This window comes from Onychomys torridus, chromosome 6 (genome assembly GCF_903995425.1).
Source record: "Onychomys torridus chromosome 6, mOncTor1.1, whole genome shotgun sequence".
Taxonomy (NCBI): Eukaryota; Metazoa; Chordata; class Mammalia; order Rodentia; family Cricetidae; genus Onychomys; species Onychomys torridus.
In genome coordinates, this window is record NC_050448.1 from 16,353 (window position 1) to 39,806 (window position 23,454).

The window sequence follows — 23,454 nt, forward strand, 5'->3', positions numbered from 1 at the left end:
TCTCTCTCTCTCTCTCTCTCTCTCTCTCTCTGTGTGTGTGTGTGTGTGTGTGTGTGTATGTATGTGTAGTTTGTATGTATGTATGTGTATATATTCTAATGTGAATATTTACCATTAGCATTTGTCATGTAGACTTCATAGCTGTGGACAGTATGAATTCTTAGTGTCATCATTGTATAGATAAGAATCAGAGAGATGCAATAGCTAGAAGTGGACCACCCTTGATTCGAAAGAACTTTTCTTGAGTCTGACTCTATAGTTGTTATAACATGTTGCCCCCTTACCCAGGCAAAATTATTTAATGATGACATACTAGATGTTAGGAAAAATGATAGATCCTGGGGATAGTTTCTGAGAAAGGAAAACAACTTTCAAAGGCTTACCCTCCAGCTCCATTATAACAATGAGTTCCTTAAGGCCATCAAAGGGCAATAAACTTCTTTCTGGGATCAATATTTGCTCCTGGCCCTCATTTCTCATACCTAGTAGTGCTCAGCTTCTACAATGCACAGTGAATTTCTTCTTGGTGTCCTTTTTTAATAAGTGTGGGACCAAAGTTTCCATGTATAGTTGTGGGAGATCAACTCCCACTTTCCCCCCAGGGTTCTCTTAAGTAGGGAGAAATGAGAAATATTTAGATAGAAATATAGAGTGGGGAGAGATAGAGATAGAAACACAGGATAGCCTAAGGAGGGCCTGGATCAAAATCCACCAGCCCCTTCTGTCTCTAAAGGGCTTTTTAAAGGAATGCCAAGGAGTGGAGCAAAAGACCTCCACCCAGCACAGTCAAGTTCAGCCCCTTCCAAACACCTGGTAACCATGCTCGTAGTCAAGCAATCCTTTAATGCAGCTCTGCTGGGTAACACAGGCTCAAATCTCACCAGGAAACCTTTGTGGGCCTCAACAACTCCCCCTTCTTGATATAATGAAGGCCCCTCAGGCTCCTAAGAGTGTGGCCGGCCATCTTAAGTCATTCTCCTTGATTGATCTTCCTTTACCTATCACGGAGATACACTTTCCATCAAGCATATTCTGGCTTCAGTTCGAAGCTATCAAGAAGAAAGTTGCCCATCTTTGACTAACATCCTCTGGTTGGTTCAGAGATTAACTCAGCTCTGGCCTAGATCCATACTGAGCTTGCAAACATTCACAGTGATCTCCATAGCCGCCACACCTCCCATAAAGGAGTAGAGGATAACAAAGATGGAATATCCTTCTTGGAATAGGACTAAGGTGATTACAGAAGTTTCAGATGCATCAAGCCCTTTTCCTGGATTAAAACTCCCTCCTAACAGATGTTCAATAAAGCTTTCAAGAGACTATTTTGATTCCCAGAAGAAAACAAGTCATTTCAAATCATTTCAGTGTCCACTCAAGTAAGCAAAACCCAATGCTAATTATAAATACACTTTTACAAACTAACTCTGTTGGGAAAGGCTTATCCATTTGTGGGAGACATACCTCTTTATATACAGAAACAGAAGGAGTGGAAACTTCTAAGAAAAAGCTCTCCTAATTATGACACCGTTGTTAATTATATTTTGGGCTATCATAAAAAGTGTTCAAATATATCTGAATATAAAACATATTTCTTTAAAAATTGTTACCTAATCTGTCTAGACAGATATTGGAGTAATAAAAACAATTCTAGTATGAACTTACATTTAACATTTACATGTTTTACAAACTTACATTCAACATTTACACCCTTCACAAACCCACATTCAACATATACTTATTTATACTTTTTACAGACTCATATTCAAAAGGAAACTCCATAGAGATATTTTACAGAGTTTATATACAAAAGAAAACTCTACAGGACTATTTAAAAGACTTTAGCACTTATTTAAAAGAGATTCCTTAGAAAAAGTATTTACCAAACTAATATTCAAGAAGAAATTCTATTAGCAAACATCTAGAAAGAATCTCTCTCTCTCTCTCTCTCTCTCTCTCTCTCTCTCTCTCTCTCTCTCTCTCTCTCTCTCTGTTTGGTTTTTCGAGACAGGGTTTCTCTGTATAGCTTTGTGACTTTCTTGGAACTCGCTTTGTAGACCAGGCTGGCCTCGAACTCACAGAGATCTGCCTACCTCTGCCTTCTGAGTGCTGGGATTAAAGGTGCACGCCACCACTGCCCCGGCTAGAAAGAATCTCTTAACAGAACTAACTTATATTCAAAAGCAAATTCTATAGGACTTTACAACCTTTAGCAAACATCCAGAGGTTTCTCAACTGAACTATTACAAGACAGAAAGTATGCACATCATTTCTAAAGTTCAGAGTTTATACTCAGCTTTGATATCATTCTGAAAGTTTTCTTGAGAGTTTGAAGTCAGAGCCTAATTTTTCAGTGCCTCTTAAACTTAGCTGAGGTATGACAGGTAAATTTCCCTCTTCTTAATTTTTTAAAGCTGCTTTTAAAGATTACCACGGGTTCTTTTAATGATGCCAAGGTTTCCCTCTTGTATCTTAAGCACAACTCAGTCCCATAAGCTTTTTTCACACCCAAGGCAATTTCCCGGTGTAAAGACCATTTTCCCTTGTTTTCTAAAAGATTTCAAAGTAGCTTGCAGACAAATAGTATTAGCATTTTAATTATTTCCTTAGAGGCAAGTTGTTCACCTGTTCTAGTTCTCAGGAGGTAAGACTAAGCTTTCTAACATTGCTTTGAAAAGAAATTGCATTCTGAGCTGAAAAAAAGTTTTGGGGCAGTATCGCCATTTTGAGCTGAAAAACCACATTTACCATACTGCATTTCTCTATTGTGATGCTGATATGTTACATACTACACTTCCCAGCTACTTTTCAAACTACATTTCCTAGGTTGCCTTTCTGGGTCCAGTGGAAAACTTCCATTCACACAGTCTGTTTTCATACTGAAAATCAAGATCAAGTGATAGATATTTTTCCTTCATTGTCCCCAGATTGGGCCACTTCTATCTGCCTGCATGCTTATGGATCAGCACTTTGGTGTCAGAAGCAAAAACCCCTCAGGGTTTGCTTCCACCTTATTGGGTCAGTGAAAGAAAATGAAAGCTCTTGAAACAACAGCTTTTTCAAAAAGGTTTTCTCCCTGATAGATCTCTTTTATCTCTGCTTGTCCCCGCCTCCAAGATGCAGAGTCTCTGATGCCTGTGCTGCAGCTCAGAACCCATGCTCTTCTCCTCCAGCCTGGCTCAACCAAGCATCCTGCAACAGCCATGCTGCCTCTGCAACTCTGTGAATTCTCTGAACCTAGCTGCTTTTTAAAAATACTGGCTTGAAGGGGAGAGAGGACTAGCAGAGAGGATTTGCCATATCCCAACAACTTTTTTGTTTTTTTTCTTAGGGCAATTACAGGTGCTTTTTCCATACTGATAGATGTTGTTTCCAGGTGAATTAAATTGTTGTCCTTTCAGAAAGAGAAAAACTTTGAGAAAGAAAGGGTCCGAGAAGCTTTTAGTATTTTATAGAGAGATTACTAAGATTTTCCTAAGACCTCTGTTCTCTTTGGCTTCATGGCCAAACAGAAACTAATTTTGATTGTAAGATGTTTTCATACAGTGGCAGCGTCAGCTGAGTGAAAAGTTTTATTTCACCTGCATCTGCCTGAGGAAAATTCTTTCCTTTGCCACTCAGGTCTCAGAACTTAAACTGTTTACAGGCCAAAAACTACCACAGGAATCTTTTTCTGCCCATTTTTTCTCATCTTTGATAGATTTTTCTCATTCTTCCCCAGGATTTTTTTTTTCATTCATAGCATCATAGTTGGAAAATGAAGGACATCATTCCTCTATATTGTTGCTTATCTTATCCTAAATTTTTTCTTAAACTATATTTTTAACCCAATATTCATATATTCTATGTTACTCTAAATATTTTCTTTAATTTTTCTAGATAGAAATTGAGACAGAGAGAGAGAGAGAGAGAGAGAGAGAGAGAGAGAGAGAGAGAGAAACCTAGAGAGAGAGAGGCACTTGCTGCAGCCTTACTTTTATTCCCGAGGATAAAATACCTCTGCCTTCATTATTACTACAAAACCAGACGTGTCCAGCTGCTTCCCACAGGGCCCTCTCCCCACTTTCACCAAGTCACTGTTCACGGTGTCATCTGTGGGAGACCCGCTCCCAGTTTTTCCCCAGGGTACTCTTGAGGAGAGAAAAGTGAGAAATATTTAGATAGAAATATAGAGGGGGGAAAGATAGAGATAGAAATACAAGATAGCTTCAGGAGGGCCTGGATCAAAACCCACCACCCCCTGTGTCTCTTCTAAAGGACTTTTTACAGGAATGCCAAGGGGTGGAGCAAAAGACCTCCCCTTAGCACAGCCAAGTGCAGACCCTTTCAAACACCTGGTAACCATGCACATGGTTAAGCAATCCTCTAATGCAGCTCTGCTGGGTAAAACAAGCTCAGATCTCACTAGGAACCTTTGTGGGCCTCCACATGTACAATTTAAAGTGTGCTCATCAATTAAGTAGGGCAAGTGTCAAATTCCTAGGTTAGCCTAATTTAGACTACTGACAAACTTCAGGAAATCTAAGATTAGTCGGGGATTAAAAGCAAGATTGTCAAGTTCCATTCCTGAGGGCACTGGAGTGCCTTCAGTTAGCTAATACAAGCATCCATTAGGTAGAATGGGATCTGTAAAAATCGGGGATGCAGCATCTGGGAGACAACTCTCTGCATTATTTTGGGGCATTGGAAGATTTTGGAAGGCTCTGATCATTGGAACAGCCATTGCCAGGCTGCAACACAGATCCCAAGATACTGTCACCAGTGTGATATCAGAATAGGGGAGTTGTTCTCCCTTCTCAGTAGCCAAGAACCTAGACTGAGGCTTTAGGATACTGGACCTTTCCCTCAGCTTCAAAGGTAAGGTACTCTTTTCTTGGGTGTTGGTAACAGAACTAAGATCCTCAGCAAGAGTAGTATGTGCTCTTGACCACAAAGCTATCTCTTTATATTTACAGTGGCCTCCTTTTTTTTTTAACATTTCTTTAAAGCTCTGGGACTACCTCAGTAATCTCAACCTATGCACCTCTGTGATGCATTCACAAACAGACAAAAGTAGTCTCTCTACAGACTTTTTCAAAAAGGAGACCCTAATTCATTTCTATAATGCAGTTTGTTCCCAGTACAAATAGTAAGACGAAGCAATGTGGCCTAAAATTGGGATCTTTAGTATTGTCTCCCAGGTTGATCTCTTTGGTTAAGAGAAAAACTGATAGTCTTAAGTGCCTTTTGTCCAGATATGTATTGCTCTACAAGACAAACCTGACCTATAATGTCATTGTTCTGCATGATTCTCTAACCAGGTGGCTGCAACCTGATCTACTTTTTCAGTTTCAAATCCTGTCCACAGAAATCATGGCACCATCCTAAACCCACTCATTCAGGACAGCTTCTTCCTAGGCTAAATAAATCCATTGGTCTATTCTTATTAAAGCCATGTCTGCTTATTCAGCTTTAATCTCCTAAACTTTATGTGCCTACTCCAATGGGAAGTCAATGAAACTGGAAATGCTGTGATGGTCCAGGTTTCCTTCCAATGCTGACTTAAGACAATGCAGAGAAATATTGTATAAATTTTCTGAAGAACCAGGAATTCAAGGGTATAACCACATCCTTTGAACTCACTTAAAGGGACCCATCTGTAATTGTTTCTAATGAAAAAACTCTATTTGAGATACATGCCAGCATTATGTCAACTGTAATAATATACCATTAATCTTAGCTTCTCACTGAGTCAACTTGTTCCATGGAGAGACCCCAACTGGAATGATCAAATGGTAGGACTAGGTATTGCTGGGATAGAATGGATGGTACAGTGCCTATGGAAGGGCTAAACTGAAATAACAACATACAGTTAAGAAAAGGGTAAGGAATAAAGTTGAGGAAGTGAGTCAATGCCTAGATTAGAAGCCCACTCTTTTCCATGGAAAAATAATAGGGGCCTCCAGGAACTGTATTAATAATTGACTCTGTTAGGCAAGAATAATTTATATGGGCATTCATATAGACAGTTGGCTCCATCCTTGAAAGGAAAGTTTTAGAAGCTGGCACTGGGCTCCCATATGCCTAAGATCAACTGTTAGGTTGATTTCCTCAGTCTCTAATAACTGAGATAACTAGAAAAAGAACGATGTGAGCTGTATGTGATACATGTTGGGTAGTAATGTCTTCTGAATTGAAGTATACCACCCTGGAGAGAAGCAAATTAAGGCTTGGGGAGTAAATAAACTTCAAGGCTTAGGAAGTAAAGGACTTCACAACTTTCAAGAGGGTCCTAAGACTTAGAGGATTCACAAGGCCCTGCTGGAAGGTCATAAAATAATTAACAATTTTATGGAAAGGAACTCTCCCACTAGCCAAGCAGCCTGCAAATCATGTAGAGAGCTCCAGGGATGAGGTTTTCATGAGTGGTCACCCATACTAGGGTGTTTTTTTTTCCAGTGATGCAGTTGCTTTAGAGTCATCTATGTTCCTGTAAGTAACTTCTCACCCATACTACTACTATAAGGAACCACAATCAACCCACTGTTTCACCAAGTAGGATTTTGGTGGAATCATTACTATGCTCTGTGGTCAGTGCCCTATCTGGGATGAGGAGACACTTGTTCTCTTCTTCCTAGGAAAGGTCATAAGTCACCTAAGGTCATTGTCTAGATAAGAGGCAAGCCAAGTTTTTTGGTCACTCTTTGAGAGTTCATGATACCTCCAACCCATTCAAGAAATACTCTCCCCCAAACACTGGGAGTGAGACTTAATTGATATAAGAAGCAAAACCCAGACACTGGAACAAAGACTGCCCTTGAAGATAACAATCACCACCTCTCCAAAAGCCACACCCTTTTGTAAACAAAAGGAACATTAGGATTTTCTTCAGTTCTGAGAGGAGCCAAGATCAAGCCTGGACATGTCTAAAAGTTGATGAAAGTTGCCAATATCCTTCTGCAGCCTTCTACTTCCACACTGATGACTTCCAACATATCTGGAAAGAGTTCTTGATTCTTAATGATATGGAGGGCTTTTTTCCCCTTAAATTTTGCTCCTTTATCCTAGACTCTGATCTTCTAGAATAAAGCCAACTCTATTGGTGGATCTGAGCCAGCTCTGAAGTTGTGAGCATGGGAGAGCTATCCCCATTACTCACCTGTCCTGAGGCAGCATGTATTGGGGAGAGATTCCCTCCCCATCCCTGCCCATCAATGCATGAGACAGATAGGAGAGCTGGCTTTGAGGTTTTAAAAGCAGGAGAGCTGTCCTGCCCCTCATCAGCTGCAGCACTCAGGAGAGTGGCTTCTACATCTTGACTAGACAACATAGTAAAGCTGGCTGTGAAGGTGTAGGTGTGAGAGAACCAACTCTGAGTACATGAAAGCTAGAGAATTGGCCCCACCCCTTGCTCATGGCTATAAGAGGTGAACTAGCCAGAGCAATTCTGGAGAGCTCATTCTGGTGACAAAGACAGGGGAGAGCTGGTGGGCTGACCAACCCTGCAACTACCCTGGCCCACCCCAGCATCCACCCCATCTGTGATCTGCTGTATACAGGGTCAGAGGGCAGCCCTGTGGATCCAGGGTTGCAGGATCTGTGGTAGACTATTATTTTAAGATGTGATTCTTTTGTTTATGTTGCATTTGTTCAACTCTTTGAAGCTCTGTTACTGTGCTTGTGTAAAACACCTAATGATTTAACAAAGAACTAGCCAATAGCAAGGTAGGAGAAAGGATAGGCAGGACTGGCAGGAAAGAGAATATATAAAGGGGGAAAAAGAAAAAAAGGAGGAGTGAAAAGAGAGCAGCCAAAAAAGGAGGAGTGTAGCAGCAATCTTAGAAGGGTCTTATTAATAAAAGCAAATCCGGTGGCAGTTATTGGGGTGAACGCTGGAAGATCAGAGAAACAGAACAAGCCACAACCACCTCACCTCACCAGTTCCTCAGCTGATCCTGTTTCCTTAGACTGGAAACCTTTCAGTCCTACTCCAAATCAATCTCAGCTGAACTGTGCTGCTCAAAGCCTAAAAGCTGGATACAGCTAAAAGCTTCTAGTTTCTGATCTTCACACCTTATATACTTTTCTGCTTTCTGCCATCACTCCCTGGGATTAAAAGCATGAGTCACCATGCTTGGCTGTATCCTTGTACACACAGAGATTAAACATACAATGTGGGATGTTGTAGTTGTATGCCATTTCATTTATTTCCAGGGAATTATTAGTTAAGAATGTGAATGAGGGGCGAGAGAGATGGCTCAGCAGTTAAAAGCACTGGCTACTCTTCCAGAAGACCTGAATTTTATTACCAGCATCCACAAGGCAGTTCACAACCAGTTCTAGGGAATCTAATACCCTCTTTTAGCTTCTGTAGGTACTGAAGGAATAAGGTGACAAAAAAACCACCAAAAAACAAAAACAAAAACAACAACAACAAAAAACAAAACATGCAGGCAAAACACCCACTGACATAACAATAAAATAAACTAATTTTTAAAAGAATGTAATGTGAATTATGCAGCCAACTTTCCTGGTTCAAATCCTAGCTTTACCAAGATAGGTAATTTAGGCAAGTTACTTATTCTCTATAGGCCTCAACTTGCTTTTGTAAACAGGTTGATTAATAGTGGACCCATCTTAAATTACTTCCTATTGAACTCACTATATAAAAATTGTTTATGACAGGAATATAAAACCTACTCAAAAGTTCTTCTTCTCATAATTATGAATCAAAAATACAACAGAATCTGTATATTTACAAATAGTAAGGATCGAGTGCTGGTATATATGGGTATGAAAACTTGTTAGCAGACAGGAATCATATTAAAAGCCAAGGGAAAAAATTTACAAACTGAATTAAACCTGAAGGTGAAGACACTTGGAACCCATGGGGAAAAAAAGCTTAATTGTAAGTACACTCACAGGAAATTTATAGAACTGAGGGGCCATCTGCAGTCGGGTTCTTTAGTTCTATGCCTGACCTCTTTCAGGGGAACAAAATCTCTGTCTTCCATTTTACTAAGTCTACTTTGCATCCTGTCTTCATTCAGCTTGTTGATTCCAGTTTTGACAAGAAGTTGGCTAAATGAATTTAAGAATATTTCCCTTTTTATCAGATTAAGTCTTTTACTCTTTGCCTTTGGAGTTAAAGTCCCTGGTCTGTTTTCAGCAAGAGCCCTATTGGAGAGCATGGTGTTGCTAGCTGATGACATACTGGACTCCTGAAAAATGTTAAGAATGGATACAAAATACTTGTTCTCCAATAATAATGATGCCTTAACCCATTATTCATATACTTTGTGCATCTGTTTCAAAACTTTGCTTCATGCATAAGTACATAAAATAAATAGATAAAATTAATTTGGAAAAGAAAGTCAGTTAAGCAAGAATCTATTGCCCTTGATGTACTCCCTCAGCTGACGCCCTGATTCTGATTATTAGCTATACATATCCAGGTACCTGCTGTTTGAATTGGAGACCCATTACTCTTTAGTGAGATGGCCTTAATTCTGTTACAACAGTTTTAACTAAAGTGTTCTGTATTATTCTATCAAGTATAGGAAATTTTTTTCTTCAAGATAGGTATTTTCTCAGAAACCTTCCATGACCTCCAGGATGGAGTGAGTGCCTCTTCTCCAAATCCCATCTCACCCCAGGCTTTCCAACATCATTCACATTTTGCTACTTATCTACTGTCTTCCCTGTGGGACTGAGGCTCCTTGATGGTAGGGGTTATGTAATACTCATACTTCTTTTTGCATATTGGAATTTTTACCAGCTAGCCCAGTTGCCAAATCCCAGTACCTATCTTTAAAAAAAAAAAAAAAGACCAATCACTTGTGTGGTGGTTTGAATAAAAATGGCTCCCATAGGCTCATAGGGAGTGGCACTATTCGAAAGGATTAGGTGTGGTCTTGTTGGAAGAAGTTTGTCACCAAGGAGTGGCTTTTAGGTTTCAGAAGCCCAAGCCAGGCCCAGAGTCACTCTCTCTTCCTGCTAATTGTGGAGCCAGATATAGAACTCTCAGCTATTTCTCCATCACCATTTCTGCCTGTGTGCCACCATACTTCCCACCATGATGGCAGTGGACTAAACCTCTGAAACTGTGAACAAGTCCTAATTAAATGCTTTCCTTTACCATGGTCCTGATGTCTCTTCACAGCAACAGAACACTGACTAGCAACTTGCTTACATGGAGGTTTGCTGTGGTATTTGGTGAATGCCAGCACTGATGGAAGAGTTCCACAAATGTTTGGAAACAAGCTTATTGTCAAAGGCCTGAAGAGAGCACATGTACCAGCAGCCTCAGCATCACATAGAGTTGTTTAAATACAGGCCGTTGGGGTTTACTGAATAAATATAATGTTGATGAGATTCTCAATGTGATTCCTACATATAGGAAGGTTTAAGGAATACTAGTGGGAGTGACAAGATCAATTCCCAATGGCTAGGCCTATTCTACTTATTAACATTTTATAATCTTGCATTTATCTGAATCTCTAGGAAATTGAACAATGAAAAGAATGGACCTGGGAGACATAGAGGTTGGGGATTGATTGTCAGGGCTCTTAATTAGCCTCTCGGAGCATTTGTTTCCTTTTCTTTACAATGGAGATAATTCCTGCCTTGTGCTTTTAATGTTCATACTTTTTTTTTTTTTTTTTGCTGGAGCTGAGGACCTAACCCAGGGCCTTGTGCTTGCTAGGCAAGCACTCTACCATTGAGCTAAATCCCCAACTCCACCTTATGCTTTTAATGTAGATATGATAAAAACATGTCTGTCGCTCAGTTTATTTGTTCTCCCTTGCTTCACAACCCCAGACTTAGAATTGCGTAGGCTATTCAGTGTAGTATCCAAGTGAAGCAGCTCCATGAAAAACTTAGAATTCAATAAACATCCACCCCCACACATGAAGCACTTCAACAACCACTGTCATTGTCTGGTAGTAAAGCAACTAATTTAGTTGCTTTCCTATGGGGAAATTCTTTCTCAGAACTGATGGCATTCTTTTACCTTGGAAATTATGGTGCCTATCAAGACCACCTGAATATGTTGGAACAAATCAATGACAAAATCTACATTCAGAAGCCCATTACCTCCTTTCAGAAACCATCAGTCATTCTTAGAAACAAACAAAAAAATTCTTACTGAGAATGTTTTTTGTTTAGTGAATGGAAACAAAGCCCATGATATCTCCAACATCAGATTCTGTGGGCCTGGAACCTCCAAGATTCTCAATTGTGAAATTTCGTAAATATTAGTAGCATTAAACTGAAAAATGGAAACTTAAGATTACAAAGTAACAAGAACAAAGCATGTCACCATGAACTACATGCAGGTGTGTCCATAGAAACCCAAAGTCTATCTGTAACATCACATGAAAGGGTCATAGTATGTATTAGTGCAAAGACAGGGTTTTTTTTAAGCCAGTCAGATTTTGTCCTAATCCCAAAGTATTCATTATTTTTTATGGGATCTTGGGGAAAACATGTAAATTTTCTAAGATATATCTCTACCAGCTAAGTAAAGGGATCATAATATAGCATGGCTGTCAAGATCCATCAGTGCCAACTACAATTGAAGTTTGGAGACAATAACATGGGTCTTATCATCTTCATTAGTAGTGTGCAGAGACTCCACCTGGGAGGAGATTTTTATCATGTTTCTCTACCAACAGAGAACTTCCCGAAGGCCTGGTAACAAGAAACAGCCTTAATCAGATAGGAGCATCTTTGAGAGGAAAAGTACCTGCTCCTGCTTTTTCTCCCAGGGTATTCTTGAGGAGGGAGAAGTGAGAAATATTTAGACAGAAGGATAGAGGGAAGAGAGACAGATGAAAACACAGGATAGCTCAGGAGAGCCTGGATCCTTATCCACTGGCCCCTTCTGTCTTTTCTAAAGGGCTTTTTAAAGGAATGCCAAGGGGTGGAGCAAAAGACCTCCCCACAGCTTAACCAAGTGTAGACCCTTTCAATCACTTAGTAACCATACACATGGTCAAGCAATCCTCTAATGCAGCTCTGCTGGGTAAAGGAAGCTCAGATCTCATTGGGAAACCTTTGTGGGACTCCACGCATAGTATCTGTCATTTCATATAGAGTGCTAAAAATCTACTTGTCACCTCAATCAATATATGCTTTATAAGTCAGCTCAACATATTTACTGATATTACTTTGAAGTAGCTTGCTGGGTTGGGACTCAAAGGGGAACTTAAAATTCCATACTTTTACCTGGGTTGCTTAGCATTCAGAGTCAGTTTCTGTCCCCTAAGGTTGAACCCAGTTGTTTGCATATGATCACATACTGACCAGGTCTAGTTCACATGAGTTTTAGGAGGTCCATGGGTATATCTAGCTGTGGAGAATGGTGGAGTGTCTGCTGTTCAGGCTTTGTGTTACTGGATGGATATTGAAGGAGGGAGGTTAATAATTTTCCATAGAAGATTCAAACTCAACCCCCCTTTTTCCTAGTTCATATTTATTTAGCTGCTTCTTATTGAGGAGACAAGAGCAGTATTGTAGGTTATGTGGTTTTGGATTAAATAGGTAGGATTGATTTTCAAATCTGGCTTTGTGATATCTGGATCCTGGGAACTAAGGGGAAGTTATCTGAGTACCCTCTGTCTCCTGATAATCAGCAATGCCCACTTTGAGGCTAATATATGCTAAAGGCTCTGGCACACAGTGGCTTATTATTTAAAAGCAGTTCTCCTGGACACTGAGCATTATGGTGCTAATGAGAGAACTATCAACTGAAAGCCAAGACAGTATTGGCATGACATCAGCATGACCTATTCCAAAGTTTGTTTGATCCCAGGAAGCTGATACAAAGGAATCATCATCCCTGGCAATTACCTTGGCTCACATGGCTATGTTCCCCACATATGGGCCTGTTCTAGCACCAAGTGTCACCTCCTGAGGTACCTGCTGGGGACTTATGCTATTGGTTTCACATACATCAACTTCAACTAGCTGCCAACTTTTGGGTTGAATTTGGTTGAGTTAGATAACTTTTGAATTATATTTTTAAATGGTACTAGATGACAGTGTCAGACAGCCATATTTGAGGAAATACTGTGTTTCTCATGATGGTAGAGTGTCAGCTTCTGGCTTCAATAGATTCTATGTACATGCAGTTTTATCATTTTCCAGTTTATGGGTATATCAAAGTAATTAATATCTTCTTTCATTCTTAGGAGTGACCCTGCTTGGCTAGTAAATTATATAGTCATTGGCTATTCCTATAAGCATGCAAATGAGAACAAGGTATCTGGGCCTGATTCATGTGCCAGGATAAATGTTTAAAGAAAAGCTTTAGGGAATTAAAATTTGATATTTAATGTTCAGAAACAGTGCTACAAACTAATGTTCAGCTTGGCTCAAGTAGCTGAAAATGATTAGGGCAAATCAATCTATTTGTAGTTGCTAATCGGGGGGAAGCAGCAGAATTTATGTGTGACTTTGGGTGTGTGTATACATGCATGTGTGTTGAGAAGAAGGGAAAAGGCAGTGAGTGCTAATGGTAAATATTTAAAAGCCAATCTTGGGCTCAGGGTAGGTCACTGAACATGGAAATTGGAGAGGGACGGACACAGTAAATTCTGTGAGACTGTGGTAGCTGGCTGCCGCATCATTACTGAATAAACTTAACATGGCTTTGAACACCTTTCTTTTTATTGTGTTCATGGATTACTTTGGAAATGATAAATCCTGCATATATGCTATATATATGAAGATGCTTCCTTTATATATGTATGATACATACATATATACTATATGCATGTATAATGTGATAGTTAATAATGTCAACTTGACAGGATCTAGAATCAACTTGGAGAATCACACAGGAGACAAACCTCTACACATGTCTGAGAGAGATTATTGAGATTAAGTTAATTAAAATGAGAAGTCCCACCCTGAGAGTGGGCAGCATCATTCCATTAGATGGAGTCCTGGACTGAAGAAAAAGGAGAAAGCAAGTTGAGTGTTGCTGCTCATTTCTCTTTGCTTACTGACTACAGGCACAATGTGATCAGTGGCTTCCAGTTCCTGCTGCCATGCCTTCCCTACCATGATGAGCTGGATTCTCAAACTCTGAACCAAAATAAACCCTACAGTCAGATATTTTGTCACAATAACAAGAGAATAAAGACACAAACTATCTGTATCTGTGTGACAATTAATTCTAATTATAATTTTCTTCATTTTGTATAATCTAGGGGAAACATGATTGAACACACTAAATGTAGTGGTCTCATTGATTAGACTATTGTGGGGCTCCACAGTAAAAGAGAGCCCTAAGGACAGGATATTGTTTACTATTGATCCCCCCAATTTGCATATTTAGAATAAAAACACCTGGCTACAGTGGTGAGACAGTTGCAAAATGGAACTTTAGAAAATGAGTTGAGGGTTACAGGAAAAAGTGAGATCTAACCTTGAACAGGGGGGAAAAGGTGACATTTCAAACAATGAGAATGATGAGATGGAATAACAGAGAGTTTGAGGTGCTGTGCATGGAATTTACTTTGCCCTCTAGACCAAGTGTGTCATGTGGTTTCTTAAAAGAGTGGGAGGGAGATGAGGAAGAAACAGTTTGTACTTTCGTTTATTGAATGCAGCTTTTGCTGGTCACATGGCAATTCAATACAAACAGCACAGCAGTGGGTAGGCCATTAACTCTTGTTCTCATCAACATAAACACAACATTAATAGTGAAGAATAAAGAAAATGTGTAAAAGTTCAGTGTTTTCTCCATCTGCAAAATGAAGAGGTGCTTACCAACCCTAGAACAAGTCCTGAGGGGAAATTAAGGTCACCAACTCCCTTGTTTCCAACAGGGAGGCGCCTGACCCCTTTCTTCTCGTGGCTTCCATGTGGTCACACGAGACTTCAGATTGGGCTTCTGTGAACTGTTCAAGTTCTTTTAAACTCCTGACAGGGGAATCATATCTTTTGTGAATACTGAAGTAGTTCCTTGAAACCCTTTCCTTGTGACTTGGTCACTGATCATAGAAAACGTGACTTGCATACAGTGTTTGGCCTTATATTTCCATAGTCTCTGTCATAGTCCTGGATCTGGAGAGTGGGAACTCAGTATCAGGAGATCTCAGTGTTCATCCTGAAGGAAGCTTCCATATGTGAACATTTTCTGAGGATGTTCATCTTTGCTGGGCCACTACTGACTGAGGGATGTTGGTTGAGGGAGCTGATTTTTCTCTTAGAGCTTAAAGGATTAGATATTTTTTTAAGTTTGGAATCCTAGATAGAAATGAATAAAATCCCCCAAATTCAAACAACTCAAAATAAAACAAGAAAGACTTTGAGAATAAAAAACCAATTCGCCCTACTTCCAGGTCCCTGCATGTATGACCCTATGCAAGTCTCCAGATGGTTGTTTGGATCCTTGGATTGCTCTCTGCTTTGGTACCTAGCTAGGTGGCAGGAGAAATAAAATTCTCTTCCTACAAAGAATTAGCTTGCTCTCATTTCTTGGAGTGATTAACTCCTAGAACAGCACCCAGGTCCTGTTCTTTCTTCACTGCTAGGATTTGAACCATAATTATTAAAAAGCAGTGAGAGCATCCAGAAATTCTGACTGGGTCTGTGGCTTTGTGGTCAGTTGTTAACTCTTCATTTGCTTCCGCCCTTCTGTGTCCCATTCTGGAAGCACATCATGGTGGTGGACTGGGTCCCTGTCCAAGATCTCAGACAAGAGCAGCTTTGTGGGGCCAAAGAGACAAAGGGAAACAAACCAACCAAAAGCAGTGATGGATTTTTCTTCAAAGCCTGGGCCCCAGGCAGCAGGTAGTTCTTCCCCTCGTCTCTCCCTAGTAGTGGTCTTCCAAGTGCTAGCTGTTGTTCTCAGCCATGAGATATTTCAGGGCAGCAAAGCCATAGTGTCGGGACATGTCCTGTTGAAACTCTTCCTTCAGGGTTTTGAGACAGATGCGGTATTGCTTGTTGGTGTACTGGTTGGTTTTGTGAGGCAACTTGACCCAAGCTAGACTTATCAGAGGAAGAAGCCTCAGTTGAGGAAATGCCTCCATGAGATCCAGATGTAAGGCATTTTCTCAATTAGTGATCAATGGGGGAGAGCCCAGCCACAGTGGGTGGTGCCATTCCTGGGCTTGTGGTCCTGGGTTCTATAAGAAAGCAGGCTGAGTAAGTCAGGAGAAACAAGCCATTAAGCAGCACCTCTCCATGGCCTCTGTATCAGCTCCTGCCTCCAGGATCCTGCCTTGTTTGAGTTCCTGTCCTGACTTCCTTCAGTGATGAAGATCAATGTTGAAGCATAAATCAAATAGATCCTTTCCTTTCCAACTTGCATTTTGTCATGGTGTTTTGTTGCAGCAACAGAAACTCTAAGACACAAGGGGTAGAAGGAAAAGCTTTGTGAAAATGAAAGGAAAACAGAAAGGGTGAGACCCAATATTTAGCTGCAGGAGAGAGGAATACAGATGACAGGTTTCTCTAGTCTCCTTAGGAACATCTCTGTAAAGAATGGCTATGATAGCGACTGCCCCAAGGCAGGTGTCATTCCAGTGGCAGGGCTGAAACTCTCCCCTAATTCTTTGTTTCATCAAAGAGGATGGGCTTCTGCTAGACTATCATGAACCATCCAGCAGACTCAGTGTGTTGCTGGGTGGGATGGACAGGCTGGAGGAAGGCAGGGACTTGAGCTTTGGTTCCATCAATGTAGCAATGTTCACTAAAGCCAGATATGTGAGAGAAAGGGGTGGGGTGTGGGCAGAGATTCTGCTACTTTAATGGAGCATGGAAAGGATATTGTGAGATGTCAATCACAGATCTAATCTAAAAATTAGGCATGAAGCAGTTGATTTTCTACTTGAGAATTTGTTGACCAGGCAGCTTTGATATCTGGTGCCTTTGACAAATCAGAAACAGCATAAGTGATCACTGGAATTTCATATTAGGTTCCAAGCATAGCACAGTAGGTACTCTGGACCAATGTTCAAATCTCAGTTCTGCCATGTAGGAAATAGCAGACCGTGAAAAATGAAGTACCTTAATAGGACTTTAGTTTCCTCCCATGTGGGCTGGGAAAAATCATACCTATCATGATAAACTGTCCAGGAGCTTAAATGGAACACTGTTAGAAACACTGGCACAGGACTAGCCCGCAGAAGGCACTCCATAAATGCTGATACTTTATTAGGGTTTAGCAGAAATCTTAGATGTTATTATTAATAAAATCAAACCTGGAGCCCGGTATTGGGGTGACTGCTGGAAGATCAGAGAGACAGAACAAGCCACAGCTACCTCACCTTGCCAGTTCCGCAGCTAGTTTTATTTCCTCAGACTGGAAGCTTCTGAGTCCTCATCCACATGAATCTCAGCTGAACTGTGTTGTTCCAAAGCCTGAATGCTTAACCAGCCAAATGCTTAACCAATCAAAATGCTTCTAGTTTCTGATCTTCACGCCTTATATACCTTTCTACTTTCAGCCATCACTCCCTGGGATTAAAGATGTGTGTCACCATGCCTAGCTGTTTTCTATGTGGCCTTGAACTCACAGAGATCTACAGGGATTTCTGTCTCTGAAATGCTAGGATTAAAGGCGTGTGCTACCACTGCCTATCCTCATATTTAATATTGTGGCTGTCCTGTTCTCTGACTCCAGATAAGTTTATTAGCCTGCACAATATTTTTGGGAACACAATACCACATTTCCCCTGTTTTTGTCTAAAATTAAAAAAAATCTTATAACTAGGGAGTTAAGCAAAATGGTTAAAAATAATGGCTGTTGATGGCAGCTTGCCTGGGTTCACATCCTTTCAGGTTACATACTTTGTTCCTTTCTCCTGGTAAAGCAAGAGATAATAATACCAACTTTTATTATGGAGTAATTCTCATAAAGTACTCATGACAGTGTCTGACATATCCTAATAGTTAATTCTTCAAAGAGTGAGCATGGTCTCATTATTTCTCTGATTGGCTCCTAAATATGACGTCAGTTCACAATGGTCTTGCTTTCTGTGATATCAAGAGATTTATGATCATTTCCTTTGTTATCCATCCTTAGAATCTGAACTCTTGACAATATGAAAAAGAAGGGAAATAAAACAGAAATGGAGGCGAGGGACAGCTGAATTAATTCTGCTTATCTGGCTAGGGAAGCAGCTTCTATTCACTCTGTCTGGACTGCTTACAGCATGCCAAATGGCTGGATAGAACAGAATGCAGTAAAGTTACAATCAACAACACACAGGGTCACATCATAGTCTAAAGACTATGCCTGGGGAACTTTCTGTTCAATGTCATTTCAGCAGACACTAGACCACAGGGTCTAGAAACACCAGGCAACCTCAAAAGCAGTGCTGAGATGAGTGGGGTTTCTCAGTACACCAGAGATAATGTTATGGGGAAGAAAGAGCTGAGCTCTCTGTGCAGTGTTCTCAAACTTGAGACATGTGAAGGACTAGTTTTAACAGCAGGGTTTATGGTCAGGATGAGGTCTGGAACTGTATTCATAACAAGGTCCCAGTAAATGTGATGCTACTGGCCCAGGGGCCATACATACTCTGAGCACCATGTTCCTGGAGAATGAAGAGCAGTGTAGGAACTTCTCATGCCTGGTATGGTGAGGAGGTTTCTTTGGAGAGCAGCTGACAAAAGCAATTTCTCAGAGGGGAAGTCTGTAATTTAGCATTTGGCATGGTGGCTTGCAAGCTATTGGCCAGAGCAGTAATCATGGATACAGCAGGCTAGATCCCACCTCTCATGCCCTTAAATACGACAGTGAAATGAGTTCTCACATGATCTGGGGTTGAAGATGGAAGATGGAAAACCTTGGAAATTTTCCAAGTATTCAGATATTGAGCTACATTGACTGTGGGAGACTCATATGAAGATTTGGTCTCAAATCTCAATTTCTAGGGCCAATTTGTGATTTTTGTGTTCTTAAACAAGAACTGACATGAAAATGAAGGGATTGTCAGCAGCCCAGTGCTTTTTCAGTTAAGAACACAGGCCTGGGGGTTCCTCATGTTGAATCCTCATTCTGCCACTTATCAGCCATGTGTCACTGAGAAGATTATTTGAACTCTCATAGGCTCAGTGTCTTCACCACAAAATAGGAATTAGTATCCACTCCATATTTGTTGTAAGGATTATGTTCATCCCAATGCCTGGTACACTGAAGCATGAATTTTCTGGGAAATAGGAAGGGATGGCTTTGGAGGATGAACTCTTCTATGTTCCTTTCTAGAGCTCTGGATGGAAGATGAAGGCTGGATATTGAGTCCTGGCTCCACTAGGAGCTCTCCACTCCCCATAAAATATGAAGATGAATAAACATGGAGCTATGGAATGAATATCCTTACTCACAATCAGTTTGAGAAAGCCTTTCCGAGGTTTTATAGCATCATGACAATCCAGTTGTTATGCTTAAAGTCCTTGAGCATAATTTCAGGCTGCTCAAAACTGCACATTTTTTAACTTAGAGAAGGAGTGGTCATTTCCACATTGTATGAAATGGAGGGATGTGAAGTCTTAGCAGAAAAAGGGAGATGCAATGGTTGTTTTCATACTGTTCTATCTGGAAGAGATCAGCAGGATTCCTACTCCTCTAGTCCTGATTGCCACACTTAATATTAGAGCCTGTCCCCAGGAGATGGAGCCCATTAATATATGTGCAGATGATTGCTGGAGCACTCTGGACATAGCATAGCTCCTTGAATGCCCTTTCAGGCTTAGGGTCTGGGAATGAGAAAACAAATGGTTTTGCTCAAAGCTGCAATTGGGCAGCAGAGAAGTAGGCTCTTACATCAGTTGTGTGCAACTTTGGAGTCCTATTGATGACCTTAATTTTTAGGTGATGAGTTTAGATGCCTGACCCATACCTTAACAGCTTAGAGATTAGACTACTCACATACATGTGCACACACACACACACACACACACACACACACACACACACACATGTACATACATGCACACAAAAAGAAAAGAAAAAGAAACTGCACCAGGGATCTCAGAGAGAAACCCACTTACCAGGAGCATTAATGCACTTGTGAAGGTTTGAATTGTCAACTTGACACAAGGAGGTCTCAATGAGGGATTGTACACATTGAGTTGGCCTGTGGTAATGTCTATATGGGGACTGTCTTGATACCTTCCCTAAATGTGGGTGCCACCTTCTGGCTGTAGCCAGACCTGAAAGAAGGAAAGCTTTTTGCTTACTTGGCTTTCACTCTTCTGACAAATTTATCTATCCTATTGCTGCTACTATCACCAGCTCCTTCTGTGATATTAGAACAAACTTTTTTCAGGCTTCCAATGTGTGTACTTCAGAGCAGGAATCTTCCAGTACTTTGGCATAAGATTGTTATTGCTGTGGTGCTCAGCCTCCTGAACTGGGCAACTACTAGATTCTTGGCTTCTCCAATAGATACGGCCATTGTTGGATCAATCTGATTGCCTGCATATAGTAACCTAATAAATTCATTCTAAATATATATTTATTCTATTAGTTCTGTTCCTCTAGAGAACACTGCCATGATACCAAAGACAGAACTCTGAGCCTAAGGGATAGTGACAAAGCCCTAACTGGAATTTGTCATTTCTTTTAAAGCATGAAAATAAATGTGTGGCTTCTTGTCCCAGAAAGACTCTCTTTCCATCTGCACACAGTGCCTACCAGCCATGTATAAAGCAAAGTAAATAACATGTCAGGGAGAGAGGGCAGACAGAGTCCCAAGGACACTGGGTTAAGCATCTCTCTTTGGTTCTATACTGGACACAATACAACATACTGACTTCTTTGCCAACATCTTTGACATCTGGTGTCCTGGAAGAAAGGTCCCTTGGGAACCCCAGATGACTGCTGTGAGGGTCACTCACCTGAATGTGAATAGAGTCCCCATGTCCAACATTGACAGCAGCTCTGCTTTTGACTTGGGGAAAGAGAGTCAGTAGCACAGTGTCTCAAATGCGGGGACAATCATTGCTTTCTTGGTGTTGGCAAGGTCAAGCTGGATGACAGACTTACTGAAAGAGAGGTAGACAGAGATATAAGGTGATTTTGATGGCATGTCAAGTTTCTTCCTTGTGAGGATGACTAATGGCCAGCCTAGGGAGGCTAAGCAACTGTTCAAATCCCTCACAGGGAGCACAGAGAGGAACTGACAGGTTATCATTGCTAACCCAGAGCAGGCTAGACAGTAGAGGCTAGTTCTACTTTTCATAAAATTGCAGAGTATGCTGCTACCGCAGCTAAGAACAGAAGGAGGAAGTCAAAGGACTTATGTCTACTCCTCCTATAACATTGCAAGCCACCGAAGACCAGGGATACAAAGCCAATGAGAGTAAAGACTAGCCATGACACCTCAACTTTTGGAGTGGCCTAGATCCTGACCCTGCAGAACAGGTAGAAACCCTTTCCATACATAGCCAGAACCAGGCCAGGTAAATCAGAAGTCTGATGGACTACTTGGAGGAGTTCTCCAACTTTAGTGACTCCCAGCCAGTTTTCTGCTCTTCAGGACCTGGCTCCTGCCCTCCTGGGTTGGATTGTTGGTTCCCTGATCAGATACCATGTCTTAGAAAGGAAGAAAGGCTCAGCTATAGCAGTATAACATGAAGCCTTTAAGAAACACAGACTGGATTTGAATCCTGGCAATGCTATTACGAGTCTTGTCCTGACCAAATAATTGAGCTTCTTGCTACCTCAGGTTTCTTCTGACCGGAATGGTGACAATAATGTCTCCCTCCTAAAGTTACCATGGATGAAGTAATATCATACCAAGTAGTACACCTGGCAGGAGGCAGGCATGTAGTGATAAGTAGAAACTATCATCTGCAGGCCTGTCATTATTTTGTGGGTTTATCTACTGTGATCTCTTTTGGCTATGATCTTAGTACTTCATTTTGGCTTCCTAATCACACCACTGACTTTAGGATCTTGATGCAATCATGGACCTTATATGTCTATCTCTACAGTAGAAAAAGCAGCTTGGAAGGGTTGAGGGAATGTAAGACACTGGAATGCATTTTGAAAAATACTGGAAAGAAGCAACTTTCATAGCCATGAGAAGCCACTTCATTTAACAAAACTTGAAGCCTGTATTAAGCCTGAACCAGGGATGATGTTCAAAGAGAAGCCACATTCTGTGTTAGTTACTGTGTTAACCTGGGCCAATTCAGAGCAGAACAAGGCCACAGATTGAGAACCACATTATCAGGACTTTATAGCAATTAACGGTGAGAAAGACTATGGACCAGGACAGATAAGTACAGATTTCTGAGATCATCCTTAGTTTTACAAGACTTTGGTGAATGGATAAAAGGCAGCCAAGAGGTATCCAGGAAGCTCATTTTGGAATCCCTTGAATATTATTATATTGAGTCTTTAGTAACCATAATGATACACAGCCCCATGGAAGGTTTGTAAAGGATGACAGATAATAGATGCCTATAAGCTATACTCAGCAAATCTGAGAGCCATGGATGTGAGTCAGTCTGTTCTGGCCTGCATTCTTCTCTACGTTGTTTGTCTGAACAATGTCAAATATCTACAATTCCTTCCTCCTTGGCCAGATGCTTAGAGTCAGGCTTTTATATTAAACCTACATTACATACAGAGTTGGGCTCTTTCTTTTTCTCCTAGAGAAGGTGTGAACCTACTTATCTACTTGAGATGAGAGATAAGGGTCTAAGTCTAAAGAATATTCTTTGGTCCCTGTGACTCTGGGGCATAAAGATTTGGGGGGGGATATAGAAGTTTTAATGTAATGACCCCCTTAAGCTCACTGGGAGTGGCACTATTAGGAGGTGTGGCTTTGTTGGGGTAGGCTTTGAGGTCTATTATGCTCAAGATATGTCCAGTATCTCAGTTCACTTCAAGTTGCCTGCAGATCAAGATGTATTAACTCTCAGTTCTTTCTCTAGCACCATGTCTACCTGCATGCCACCATATCCCACCATGATGGCAATGGACTAAACCTCTGAAACTGTAAGCCACCCAATTAAGTGTTTTCCTTTTTAAAAGTTGGTGTAGTTATGGTATCTCTTCATAGCAAAAGAAACCCTAAGACCTGAGAGAATGCTACTTAGTCAGTAGTCTCTGTGCATCCATCCATCATGTGCCAGCTACATAGCAACACAGCCAGCTAACACACATTACCTAGACTGTACTTACATACTGACATAAATGGCTCAATATGCTAAAAGTCTGAGGACAAAGATCTCTAAATTGGGGGCAAGACTGTATCTGTGCATTCTTATTTTAATATATAAATTCTATGAAAACACAATAGGAGGCGGGGAGGGCAAAATTATGAAAGGTACAGGATATTTATCCATATGGATGAATAAACATTGGGTTTTCTATAAAAGCACCAAGTTACTATTAGAATCATAGTTACTCATATGTATGTGTGCTTACATATGTGTGGGTGCATCATGTATAAGCCAGGTATCAGCCTTGAAATATCGATCATTCCTCCTTTCACCCTG

The 23,454-nt window shown here is 40.7% G+C and overlaps 1 pseudogene; it reads right to left on the bottom strand.

Annotated features, from left to right (window-relative positions):
* Positions 1-3,994: 3,994 nt before the first annotated feature.
* Positions 3,995-23,454, bottom strand: part of LOC118585514 — a 52,847-nt pseudogene continuing 33,387 nt past the window's right edge.